Source organism: Psammomys obesus, unplaced genomic scaffold (assembly GCF_907164565.1).
Source record: "Psammomys obesus unplaced genomic scaffold, mPsaObe1.curated_primary_1811, whole genome shotgun sequence".
NCBI lineage: Eukaryota > Metazoa > Chordata > Mammalia > Rodentia > Muridae > Psammomys > Psammomys obesus.
The window spans coordinates 7450570-7464486 of record NW_026596057.1 but is presented as its reverse complement, the minus strand read 5'-3'; the positions used below and the strand labels follow the sequence as shown (position 1 = coordinate 7464486).

Here is a 13917-nt window from a genome sequence, read left to right as displayed (position 1 = left end):
TCTAAAGGCAGTTTTTAATAATTACAGACTACCATACAGCAGCCATATTTTGAAAAATCAAAACTTTAACTGAAACAAAATGTTTAAAGATTAAATTAGAACTTTTTTTGTTCTGTTTTGTTTTTTGAGACAGGGTTTCTCTGCATAGCCCTGACTGTCTTTGAACTCAACTCTGTAGACAAGGCTGGCCTCAAACTGAGATCTGCTTGCCTCTGCCTCCTGAGTGCTGGAATTAAAGGTGTGTGCCACCACTGCCTGACTAAATAAGAACTCTTAAAATGCTCTCTTACCTCTTTGAAATTTGATGATATGGTATTTAATATACCGTTTTTCATTTATACTAAAAATATCTAATAAATTACAATAGCCATCTTTTGAGACAAAGTTTCTCTGTGCCCTGGCTATCCTGGAACTCACTCCATAGCCCAAGCTGGTCTTGAACTCTAGAGATCTGCCTACCTCTGCCTCCAAGTAATGAGATTAAAGGCGTATGCCATCATGCCCAGCCTTCATGTACACTTTTAAAATGCATTAAAAATGGTTGTAAGCCACCATGTGGATGCTGAGAACCAAGCCTGGTTCCTCTGTTAGAGCACAAGTGCTTTCATCCACTGATCCATCTCTCCAGCCCGTTTCTGATGTTCTAAATGTGTATCTAAGTGTTTCCCTAAGCAGCCTTTCAGTGAACGTCTGCTGGGCTCTACAAAGCCTTTGAGCAAATAGAAAAATATATCCTTCTGGGAATAACTAGAGTTCTCTGCAAGGAGCTGATATCTTTAAAACAGCATTTAACTCCGATAGTGGAATATGGGCTACATTTAAGTTCTTGTGTTCTTCATCCTAGAATCCCTGTGCAATACACTGACCATACAACCACAAACAATAACCCTGTACTTATAAATTACCATCTAGAAAGAAGAAAGACACATCACCATCTCCTTTCTTCAGACTCAAAATTTAGGGACTTATTTGAGAGAGGGTCTCACAATATTGCCTTGGCTGGCCTGGAATCCTATGTGTAGACAAGGTTGGCCTTAACCTCATAGAGAATCCACCTGTCTCTCCTGACTAGAGTCATTTTATAACCTAATCTTAGGACACCTATTGCCTCTTTTATATTTCCTTTTCCATGATTGTGCTTTAAATATGGCTAAAACCAAGCATGGTGGTGTATACATTTGATCCAGCATGCAGGACGCAGGCAGATCTCTGTGAGACCGAGGCCAGCCTGGTCAACACAGTGAGTTCCAGGACAAGCCAGTTACAGAGGGAAACTCTGCCTCAAAATCCCAAAAATAAACAGGTAAGTAAGTAAATAAATAAAGGGAAGACTCATGGTATGTGCAGAATATTAAATGCAAAAGATAGAGAAAACACATTTAATGGTTTTCTTTGTAAAAATCAAAGAGACTGGATCTGAACTTGACAGCTCATACAAACTGAAAAGAACAAAACCTAAGTTCTAAAACTTATAGTTAAGAGTTCAAGTATTGGCACACCTGAAAAAAAAAAATAAAAATCAAGGTTTCATCACCTTTTTCCACAACCTTGCCTCTTAACTTTCCATCCTCAGTACTTGACCTAAAGTCTTTTCCGGTCATCAAGAATATCTTACTTAAACCAAAGGCTGTTTACCACATATTTTTGTAAATTTTGTTACATCTAATTCTAGTAACCCTGTGTTTATATTATTCCCTTCTGCCTCATTTCTGTAGTAGTGTCACTTAGTTGCTCTTGTTCTTCTCTTGCTGTAGATTCTCTTAAGACATCCTAATACAGTTGTCAAATACCTATTAGGACTAGTTTGTATCCTTTTCTGTAATGCTGTCTTTTCCTGTTTGGTGAATCTGTTCCATTCTAGGCTTTTAATCACTTTTGGTCTTCATTATCTGCAACTGTTGCTTATCTTATTCAACACTCATTTTTTATGGCAGATATGTTCCAAAGGGTAGAAAGACAGACCGATGGAATGACATTTTGAAGTGGCCCACACATCAGAATTTAAGAGTATACGTTTATTTGAAAAGTTATTAGATGGTTTAAAAAAAAAAAACTAATGCCACATAATTATGTACATTAATTTTAAAATCACTTAATTAAAAGATGGTAAAGTAAAACTGTATAGTACACACACCTGCAATTCCAGTACTCTGAAGGCTAAGGTAGAAGGGTGGCAAATCTGAAGCAACTTGGATACACTATGAGACACGGGTGGAGCGTGGGGTAATAAAGTATTAACAGATGGGTTGAAGACAAAGCCAAAACTTGTGAATTATTTCAGTTCAGGATCCTTATTACTGTCTTCTTGCTAGGTAGCCATATAGAATCAACTTTAAAAATGTTTTCTAATGTTACAATGAAAAGACTCCACCTCTAAGGTTTACTGTAGTACAGATTCAGAGACTGCACCCCACCTCCAAATAGTCTTAGCCTAGAGCTGGGTAGAAAGCCCTTGATAAATAAAAAAAAAGTTACAGGGCTTAGGATATAGCTTAGTCAAACAAGAGTTGTCAAGCATGTGCGAGACTCTCCCCGGCACCCAAAGAACCAACCATAACTCTGGAATACATGGATAACCCCAGTACTTGAAGAGCTGAGGCAGGAGGACGTTAACTAAAGGACAGTTCAGCTACATAATGAACCTCTGCCTCAAACAAACAGAACACCGCCCCCTCTCCCCCAGCATGATAGCTAATGCCTGTAATTTTGGCACTCTTGGGAGGCTGAGGTAAGAGCTTAAGGCCAAGCTCTGAGCTACAGAGTGAAACTTAGTGGAAAAAAACAAAGATAAGAAAAATTACAATTATTGGTGTTAGTGTGTGTCTCTATTTCAAGCCCTGAGCTACAGAGTGGAAATGGGGGGGGGGGGGGGAGAAAAATTACAATTGTTGTGTGTTGTGTGTGTTGTTGTTGTGTGCATGCGTGTGCCTATATTCAGAGATCAGAATATGCTAGGTGTCTTCTAAGACTCTTTCCACCTTGTTTGTGAGACAGTCTCTTACTGAAGCAGAAGCTTACTACCACTCCTCCCAAATACTGAGGTTACAGGTCTGTGTAATGCCTGGTTTTATGTAAGTGCTAAGTATTTGAGGCCATAGTCTCTTACTTTCACAGTAAACAGTGACCCATTGAGCCACCTCTTCTGCCCCACAATTATTTTATCTTCTAGCCATCATGCCTTCCTTTAAGTCATTTGATCCATACTATACTTTCCTGTGAGTGGATTTTTTTGCACCAAATCTCCTCTAGTTTCTTGTATGCCTTTATTTTCACCCTCAGGTATGAATCCAAAGATTATAAGGGAGCTTTTGTGGTGTGAAGGGCAGTATAGGAGACTAAACCTAAGACCTCATGAATGCCACACAAAGAGCTCTCTCCAATTCTAAGATAAGCCCCACCTACTCATACCTTATTTATATAGCCTGCCCCCAACTACTAGGATTAAAGGTATGTATGTACCAGCTCATGGTAACTTTTAATATCATTAATCTTTAAGACTAAATATCTTGGTAGAAAGAAACAAAGCCACATTCCTCTGATTCAGCAGATCTGCCAAAATGAAAGGATTCTTTAATTAATAGCTTAATAAAAATAAAAATTAAGCCAGTTGTGGGCCACAAGCCTTTAATCCCAGCATCAGGGTGGCAGAGGTAGGCCAATCTGTGAGTTCAAGTCCAGCTTGGTCTATAGTTCTACACCAGTTAGAACCAGTCTCAAACAAAAAAAAGAAAAATCTGATGCAAATTAACTTCACAACTAGTATTGCATCACGTAACCTTATTTGCGTATCTATTATTTGGTATTTCCAACCCTTGATCACTCAATGTAAATAAACTATGCCAGCCACTATAGAAGGTAGGTGATAGAACCATGAAAATGGCCTACTAAAGAAAAACAGACTAATAAGGAAAACGAAAATTCTCAGATAGCAGTTTTTTGTTTTGTTTCGTGAGGCAGCACTTCTTTGTTGTAGCCCTAGCTGTCCCTGAACTCATAGGGTTTCATCTGCCCCTGCTTCCTGAGTGCTGGGATTAAAGTTGGCTACCAGGACAATCTGGCTTCCTAATTAGCAGTTTTTAAAAATACCAGTAATGCTCTATGTGCTGGTCGTACCTTCCTTTAATATTCAGCACCCAGCAATGCTTCTTAGGATGAATCCAACACACTCACAGTAATAGTTTTATTATCTTAGGTAGTATTATGTCAAAAATGCCTGCCAATGAGACAAAAATTAACTGTTGAACCTCAGTAATAACTCTCATTTAATCGGCTGTTCCTACAAACATGCAGACACAGGCTCCTAAACATGGCTAGCATCCTGCTAATCTCTAGAAATAAAATGAGAAATAGAAGTGGCACAAAGACAAGTTTATAGTTAGCTCTAGAAGGGAAACACAAGTGACTTTCTAAATACTCTGATCCACAAAAATGCTTGAATTGATACATCAATGGTATTACTAAACTTAAAATGCTCTGACAAGGGAAACTAACATTAACTCAGACTTCTAAGCAACAATACAGACTGAGATAAGTATTCACCATGTCATTCCACGCACAAGGCAACAGACAAGTCTGGCTTTACTGAAGTCAAAGTGTCTTAGTCAGAACTTAAATAAACTTAAGGGCTGCGTTCACTACAGAAAGTTCACTCCTGGGTATGACGGCACTCACCTTTAATTTCAGCAGGAGGTAAAGGCTGGAGGATCTCTTGAGTTTGAGGCAAGCCTGGTCTACAGAGTCTGTTCCAGGACAGCCAGGACTACATGAGCGTGCCCCCTTGTCTCAAAACAAACAAACCCATGCTCCAAAAAAAGAGAATTCAGTTTTCTAAACATTTAATTGACATGTTTTCCATTTTTGCAATGATCTCTTACAGATACTATTATGAAAATTCCATAGAAAGGTATCACCTAGCTAACTCACAACTTGAGGTGTGTAAGGGGGAAGGGGAGTATACTCAGGGACACAGTATTATCTTCAAAGACATTGAAGAAATTCTACACTTCATTCTGGGCTAGAACTGATCCCAGGGCTATTTAGTATACAGAGCATGAAGGAGAAATTTTTATGAAGTAATGTTCATAAGTAAATGTAAAGAGAAGTAGAAGAGAAAAAAAAACTACTTAAGTGTTCAAAGACTTGGGTTATTCTGAGAACACAGATTATACTGCCTGAAAGAGTATTTTCTACTAGTACTCTGCTGTTCTCCCTCCATTTTTAGCTGACCTTTCACTATGCACTACCCACAGTAATAAGACCTTTATATAGTCAAATTCTACAGCCAGCCTAAGAGGCACTGCTACTATCATCTTTAGTTTATAAAGGGAAAGAATGGTCTAACGACAATTTCTCAAAAAAAGTAAGGGAAGGAAGGAAGGCAGGAAGGAGGGAGGGAGGGAAGGAAGGGAAAATTAGCTTTAAGCATTCACCTGGTCTTTCTAGGCAGCCTAGGCTGGCCTCAAGCCCACCACTGTCTTCCCCCGGTCTTCCCTAAGCCAAAAAGACAAAACCCACATTTACACCTGGCAACAATTTAACCTTCACAGGTAACAATGTTCAAATACTGAAAGCAAGCTACAGTAAAACTACCAGTTAATAATGTACCTTACTTTAGCAACAATTATAAAAGTATAAGAGCAAATAGGCACTATCATTCGATAGTTCAGAGTATCCCCTTTGGGTTTAGAAAGGCTACAGTACCACTAAAAATGTCTGTGTGACCTTGATCAAATTACTTCAATTTCTCAAATATCTTGTCCTCATCTGTAAAACAAGTATAAGAGCACCTTCTTCAAAAGACTAGAAGGAATCAAAACGAATAATGTATATAAGGGTCTTGTGATCAGTACAGTTAGAGGTTAACAGCCGGCGTTCTATGCTCAGACACCTACAGAGACCCTTCCCCTCAAAAAAACCAAAACAGCTGATTTTGAAAAAATCAATCCCAGAAAAGCAGATAATAAATTCTTTACATATGCAAACTCCTATTTCTAATTTTTGGAGAATCAATACATTTGGGGCAAGCCAGAAAAAAAGATGCTGCAGTGCATCTGTGACACACACCTAAAAATGGCTCCAGCCAAAGCAGCATCTTAATGACCAACATGGAAGCTTACATCTACTTTTCCAAATTGTGGGGCTCAGACCAACCCTATCTCTTCTATCTGCAGGGACTGACTACCAGGCACTTAACCAAGCACCCTCCGATTCTTTTGGTGCATTACAGAAGAGTAATCCTAACAGGAGAGCCACCTACCGTACCATTTTAAGTATCCTGCCGGGCTATGAATTTATGAACCTGGGCTACAGAACAGCCAATGCGGAAATCCGGGTAGTTTTAACAGCCAGGGATTAATGGGCAAGCCGGACCCCCAACCCCAAAGATCTTGAACAAACTTCAAACAAACACACATCTTTTTAAAGGGACAGAGTGCTTCTTGTGTGTAAACAAGAGTCCCCGCTGACCCCCATGCTATTTTCTTCGTTCCGAAATGGGGTCTCTACCCTAGCAACCAGCGACACTAACTGGTTGATACGTAACAGGCAGCAGCCGAGCGGCATGCCCGCAAACGCGGGGCTGGAGCGGCCTAGCGGGAGGAAAGCCTACCCAAACCCTCCAAGAAGTTGTTCAGCACGTCCCTAGCGGAAGTAGGGTTGGTCCTGGGTCCCCGCAGAGCCTCCACCACCGGCCAGGGCCACCCAGCGCCCGCTGCAGACGAGAGCATCCCCCCAGGAGCCTCCACGGGCAGTAAGGGTCCTCGGAGCTGCCACGGGCACCATCCACCACGCCGGGGAAGAAGGGCGCACGCAGGCCGGCGGGTGGAGGGGTCCCGCCGCAGCACACGCCGCGCACATGGGCGTCGGGCCCGCGCCGGACCCCGGCGGACGCCGCGATGCCGGGAGCCCAGGCTCAGGCGCCGCGGGCCCCAGGCCTCCCGCGCCCCGCGCCCGCCCTCCTCCATCGGGCCTCCTCCCGGCCCGGACGCCCTCGCTCTCCTTACCCGCCAGGGTGAGAACCAGGGATGCGCGCTTCCAGGAACTCGCCAGGTACGGATCAGGGGGAGGGGAAGGGAAGGAGCCTCGAGGTAGCGTCCGCAGGGCCGCCGGGTCCGGAAAGCCCGAGCCTCGGCCGTACAAACCGCCAAAGCACTTTCGCTACCTCCTGAGAGGGTGAGAGCGAGCGAGAAAAAGGAGCAAGATGGCGGCTAGCCAGCCCCTACGCGTTACGTCACGACGTTGCGTACGTAGAGCAAAATCTCGGCAGGACCGCCCACCCGGGGCGGAGGGTGGAGGCTGCGGGGTCACGTGACGCCTCCGTGGCAGCTCTGCTGCGGCGGAGGGTAACGCTGCCTCCTACTGGAGGAAGCGAGTTCCATCCATGAGAGCGATCTCGGGGAGACAATGCTTTTCACCTGGGAAGATTCCAGAAGCCTTGAGTCGTTCAGAATTCTGATTTGGTTTGTCTCCGTGCCTTGACACGGCTGATGGACGAGCACATAAATTTACGCCCGGGGCTTTGTTACAATGTTCTTAGTGAAGTAGGGGGCGAAGTGAGGGGTCTTGCTGTGGCAGGATGAGAAGATTTGAAGTTACCCCGGAGTGAAAAAGAAATCCAAGGGTTAGGGACAAAGAGGGGACTGGTGGTCTCAGCAAAGATCACCTTTGGCATTTGTAATTGTATAAAATAAGGCATTATTTGTTTCTGTGATTTTTCTGGCAGTGTTTATCTCTTGGACCAACCAGCTAACAGAGAAAAATAACAGACACAGGCCTGTAATCCCAACACTTGGGGAGGCTTCCAGATCTAGCTCTGTGACTTCGAGCTCAGCCTGGTCTACAAAGTGAGTCCAGGACAACCAAGGCTACACAGAGAAACCCTATCTCAAAAAGCAAAAAAAAAAAAAAAAATTCACTTATGCAGATACTTACTAGATAAGTATAACGTAGAGACAAGAAAGTATGTGAAGTGAGGAAGGAAGATGATAACATTGTGTTTGGGGGACTGAGTGTGTACCTCAGTGCCATGTAGCCTCTTGCCTCATGGGTGCAAGGCTCTGGATTTGATCTTTCTTTCCAAAGGAAAGAAAATTATTCATGAAGGTATGTTATCTGTCTACTTTATGAAATACACGTATAGTGTATAATCAAGTTAAAGATCTGTTGTCATCTCTCCTGGTCTGAGTAAACTATTCCGCTAGTAACTGGTGTGACGCCAGTTTATGGGATGACGCCACAGTGGTAGAACGCTGGGATAAAATAACGGAACAGTAAACCACAAGCACTTCAAATTAAGAAAAAAAAAAATCCTTCACAGGTGTGTCTCTCCATTTGTGAGTTTTAGTTAATTCCAGATAGTAGTCAGGTTGCTCACCCAGAAGAACATCAATGTTCATAACTGCAGAGCTAGTGCATTTCTTTCTTTCTTTCTTTCTTTCTTTCTTTCTTTCTTTCTTTCTTTCTTTCTTCCTTCCTTCCTTCCTTCCTTCCTTCCTTCCTTCCTTCCTTCCTTCCTTCCTCTCTCTCTCTCTCTCTCTCTCTTTCTTTTCTTTTTTCTTCTTCGAGACAAGGTCTAACTATGTAGCTCTGGCTGTCCTGGAACTCACTATGTAGACCAGGTTGGTCTTGAATTCAGAGAGATCCGCTTGTTTATGTCCCCCTCCCCCCCAGTGCTGAGATTAAAGGCATGGGCCACTACCCAGGGCTAGCCGGAGATCTGTCTGTTTCTGCCTCCTGAGTGCTAGAGTTGAAGGGGCGGGTCACCACTCCCGGCTAGCAAGAGCATTTTCTGTGTAACTAAACCTACTTAAGAAGCCAAAGGTAGAGGCTGGAGAGATGGCTCGGTGGTTTAAAGCACTGGCTGCTCTTCCAGGAAATCCTGAGTTTAATTCTCATCCACTACATGGTGATTCATAACTATCTTTAATGGGACCTAGTGCACTCTTCTGTCATGCAGGCACACATGCAAGCAGAACACTGTATACATACATAATAAATAAATCTTTAAAAAGAAAAAGAAAGAAACCAAAGATGCTGTCTGAAAATGCCTGGTGAGCATGAGCATAGGTTCAGAAAATGTAGTTAAGTGTGAGGACATTCCTTGATTCATTCACTTCCACAAGAGGATGATTTTGTTCCAAAAGTTGAAATATGTATCAAGTTTCTAGTGGTTGCAATTTTCTACATTGATTGCCAATATAGCTAGAACATGGTTTAGGCTCCTCTCCTTCTTGACAGCACTTGGATGGCCATGGACTCCTGAAGTGCCCCTGCATGTTCCTTCCTCTGTTTCCATAGCTACCCCTTAGCAATGTTCTTTCAATAAAAATCAAATCACAGTGGAGTCAGGTCAGTTTGTGCTTTAAAGGTGAGTTTACTTATTTCCACTCTTGCTCTTTGTGTGCAATCTTAAAGTTTAACTCTCAGAGAGCAGTCTTGTTTTTCTTATTTCCCATTTCTTTTGGTAGTGGGAAGAGGGAGAGTCTGAGTAAAAGCTCCAAGTATTAGTTTGAATGTCCACAGCAAAATACTGCTTTTTGGTGCTAGTGAGATGGCTCAATGACTAAAGATGCTTGCTACCGAGCTTGATTACTTGAGTTCAATCCCTAGGACCTATATTGTGGAATGGTGAGACACAGTTCCCAGAAGTTATCATCTCCTCTCCATGGGTGCAAATGGCAGGAATTTCTGCACACAAAAATTAAACAAACAAACAAACAAACACAAACAATGTTGTAGAGGAATTTTAATTCAGGGCATGGCTGCTCTGGCAAGAGATCACATCCAAAGACCTTCTAGATCTGTGTGATCCAGCTACAATACAGACATGCCTTTAACTCCAGGAGAGAGAGGCAAGCAGATCTGTGTGTTCAAGACCAGCCCAGAAGAGAGCAAGTTTCAGATAAAGAAAAACTTAGGCCCAGGCACGGTTGCACATACCTTTAATCGCAAACAATAAAGGTAAAGTTAATTTGCAGAAGGAAGCACCCATGTTTGAAAATAATGTCTGATTGAGAGGCAGAAAAAGTGATGAATTAGAGAAAGATTTGACAGAATAGGGTACACCCAACTCTCATGAGAGCATCGGGGAAAGGGAAGCTACTTAAGGGAGCAGCAGAGAGAATGAGTGCTAGGGGAGGTAGATTTAATCAAAGAGCTTGAAGAGAGAACAAGCTAGACACAGAACAAGCTGGAAAATGAGAAGGAGCCAGAAGATTACAACAGATTTCTAGAATTAGTTTGAGGCCAAGCAGAGCAATTCAGAGGCCAAGAGAAAAGCCAGATTGAATAAGTCAGCTGGGAGAGGAGTTTGAGCCAGAACAGCTGAGTTAAACCAGCCAGCAAGAGTTGAGAAAGAACAAGAAAGGAGGAGCTTATTCAGCAGTGAGTCTCAGAGGCTGGAAACATTCTAGGTCTAGATTAGATTGTACAGAAGCTAGAAGCTTCCAGGACTGAGCCTGGGTTAACAGACAAGGGCAATAAGCTTCCAAGATGATAATTGAATCAGAAGAATAAAAGTTACTGTTACACAATGTAGTAAAATTGTTTTGGTGAACATTACTCTTTGAACACTTTTTGTGTTGGCCTAATGACTTAGTGAGTAAGCACCTGCTGTGCAAGAGTTAGGACTGGAATTTGGGTCCCAGAACCCTGTTAAGTAGGCATGGTAGCTGTTTGGCTAGGCTAGTCATGCCTGTGTGCTCTGGGTTCAAGTGAGAGAATCTGCCTCAACGAATAAGGTGGAGAGCAATGGAGGAGAACTCTGGTGTCAATCTCACACCTCCACACGCATGCCACATATGTGCACATGACCCCAACACACAGGCATGTGAACATACATACATTCACACATTCCACATTCATACATATGTATACACATACAGCTTACACGTGCATATAAATGTAAACAAAACATTCAAAAAACCTTTGCTTTGTCTTCAGTTGTTTGTAGAGCTCCCAATACCTCAGTAGTGTAGATAAATTTGCCACCACAAAAATGTTTTCATGGAAAATTAAAAAAAAAAAAAACTTGTTTAATTTTCAATGTGGCCTTTAAAACAGTAATTTTAGACTGACACTAGATTTTAAATTGGTGGTATGGAATCTGGCAAAATAGTTTTTAATTGAAAACAAATTGACTTGCCAAACAATATGATTTTTTGTGTGTGTGTGTGTGTGTGTGTGTGATTGTTCAGCATTATCTACTAATTTATTTTAATGTTTGCTTAGCTGAGTGTGGTGGCACAAACCTTTAATCCCAGCACTTGGGAGGCAGAGCCAGGTGGACCTCTGTTGAGCTGGAGGCCAGCTTGGCCTACATACTGAGTTCCAGGACAGCCAGGGCTACATAGAAAAAACATTGTCTCAAAAAACCAAAAGTAAGTAAAATTAATTAATTAATAATTTATGTGTTTGATTCCAGAAAGCTGGAGGCACTAAAAATCGACAAGACAGTAGGTTACAAGTAAAAGTATCGATGGAACTGGGAGTTGTGGTACACCCGTTTACTCCCAGCCCTCTGCAGGCAGAGCCAGGTGAATCTCTGTGAGTTCAAAACCAGCCTTAGCATAGCAACTCCCAGCTAGGGTTATTAGTAAAACACTGACCCAAACAAACAAGCAAGAAAATAAATAAAATAATAACTCATAAACAAGAATTGAGCTAGGCATCAGCTCCAGATTTGTAGCACAGGAAATTCCCTCTTTCGCAAGATGGTGCTCAAAATGGAAGCCCGGCACATGGAAACCTGGATGATGAAACAGGAAGACTTGAAGCGGAAGGCCAGCTTGGGCTATATAGAAAGACTTAGCTTCAAACAAAGAAACCAGGATGTGCCATACTTAGGACAAGTGTGAAACATGATAACTTGACTATAAGGAAAGCCACAATATCGGAACGTGTAACCTTCTTATATTAATGACTACAGATGCTGCGAGCTTGTAAGTGAAGACAAGAACAATATCATTGCTTCAAAGAACAACCTTTGAGGCTGGAGAGATGGCTCATGGGTTCTATGAGCCCAAGTGAGGTTTCTAGCATCCACACCAGGCAGCTCACACCCCCTCGTATGAGCTTCAGGGATTTTCTGGACAGAGAGTACCCTGAATCCGTGTGGCACACTTGGGACGCACGCACTCACACACACACACACACACACACACACACACACACACACACACACTAGGATAAAATTTGAAAAGAGACCACTTTTTGCCAACTCAGATGTTTTATGTAAAATATTACAATGCATTTTTAACATATAGAAGTTTACATTAGATATAAAAAGATAACACTTTTATTTGCTAATCCATTATTAATTAAAAATATTTTATTTGCCATTCTATGATTAGATTTTTTATAATTAAACAAAAAATACATTTTGGCTCAAAGTATTCATTTGTCGTGTCATGTTAGTAAATTATGAAGTAACTGGGATTTGCTCTCCACTCTTCTTAGTTGAGAGAAGTTAAGTTCTTGGAGTGGTGAGTACCAAGTCAAGAGGCACTGCTGTTGGGGAGCAAGGAACATTATCTGGGATGTCTAGTCACTCGGGACTGGAGAGAAGAGGGAGGAGGCTTGATTCACAGTTTTGCCTTAAGCATTCTTGAAATGAGTTTCCCTAAGCCAGGAAGTGAGTCATGGTGTAAAGAGGGTTGGAAAGGGAAGAGCACAAAGGAGTGGGTCAGGTGGCGCGGATGCAGAAGAGAAACCAGAACAGTATGTAAGGGGTGGTAATTGGTGATACAGGGAAAAATGCTTTTTAGAATATTTTTAGGCCAGAAAACAGAGATTTGATGTAATGCTGACAAATGTACTTACAATCCTCATTATTTCTGAAATTACAAGCCTGGCTGCTGCTTTTTCGAAGTGTAAGGACCCTTCATTTGTTTCCTGTCCGACCTATTGTGCATGCAGTATGAAAGCGAAGCTACCCAGTTTCAAATCTTTTTTTTCTCTCTCTCTCCATGGTAACCAGGCGTTTTGAGCAACATCTTGTGGAAGAGAGATTTTCCTGTGCTGCAAGTCTAGAGCCCATGCCTAGCTCAGTTCTTGTTTATTCATTTCTTTGTATTCTCTATTACTATTTCTGCTGGGGTTAATTAAATGGTTGTTTCAGAAGTACTTCTTTGGGTTGATTAGTCTCATGGAGATAATTGCTTCAAATGGGAATTAGTTCAATATCCAGCATGGGGGCACTGTTAACTTCATATGGCACATAGTCTTGGTAGAAAGAAAAGAAAATGGGATTAGCAACTAAAAACATTAAACAGCTTTGCAAGTATCTAATACTCTGGGTAAATCACACTCAACTGTAACTATTCATTCCAGCGTTCAATATTGCTTATATGAAACTTTAAAAAATATTTGCTTATTGCGTGTGTATGCTGCATGCATACAGGCACTCTCAGAGTCTACAAGTTCATGTGTCATTGAACATGTGAGAAAGTCAGAAGGGGAGTGAGGTCTTTCCTTCCACTGTGAGTCCTGGGAACCACACTCAGGTTGCCAGGTTTACACGGCAAGTACTTTTACCTATTGAGCCATCACACTGTCCCCTATATGAATATATACTTTTAATTTGGAAATCTCAGTTACTATAGTGACTGATAAAATAGTGCTGTACATTAGTTTACATTTAACTATTACAGCTACCCAACCTGAGAAGGTGCTGGCAAAGTGACCCGCCATCCCTGTTTTCATGTAACCTTTCTGGTCTTAGTTGAGAAGGTCTCATGACCCAGGAAAGCCCTAAGAGCAAAACAATTGTCTCACCTATGGTGCCTATAGAGGAGTGGAGACAGGAATTCTAGCCTCAAGCCTCATTAAAAAAAAAAAAACAAAAAACAAAAAACAAAAAAAAAAAAACCTCTTCTTGATTTTTGCTATCTGCCTTAGAAAGATTCTTTAAGACCAGTAGCA

At 41.8% G+C, this 13917-nt stretch overlaps 1 protein-coding gene across 11 annotated transcripts in view; it reads right to left on the bottom strand.

Moving 5' to 3' along the window:
* Window positions 1-7203, bottom strand: part of Prrc2c (proline rich coiled-coil 2C) — a 74679-nt gene extending 67476 nt beyond the window's left edge. For all 11 annotated transcript variants that reach the window (XM_055624726.1, XM_055624719.1, XM_055624727.1 and 8 more), the window contains exon 1: window positions 7002-7203. The gene's annotated coding sequence lies outside the window, so the exon portion shown is untranslated. The remainder of the gene's footprint in view (window positions 1-7001) is intronic.
* Window positions 7204-13917: the final 6714 nt, after the last annotated feature.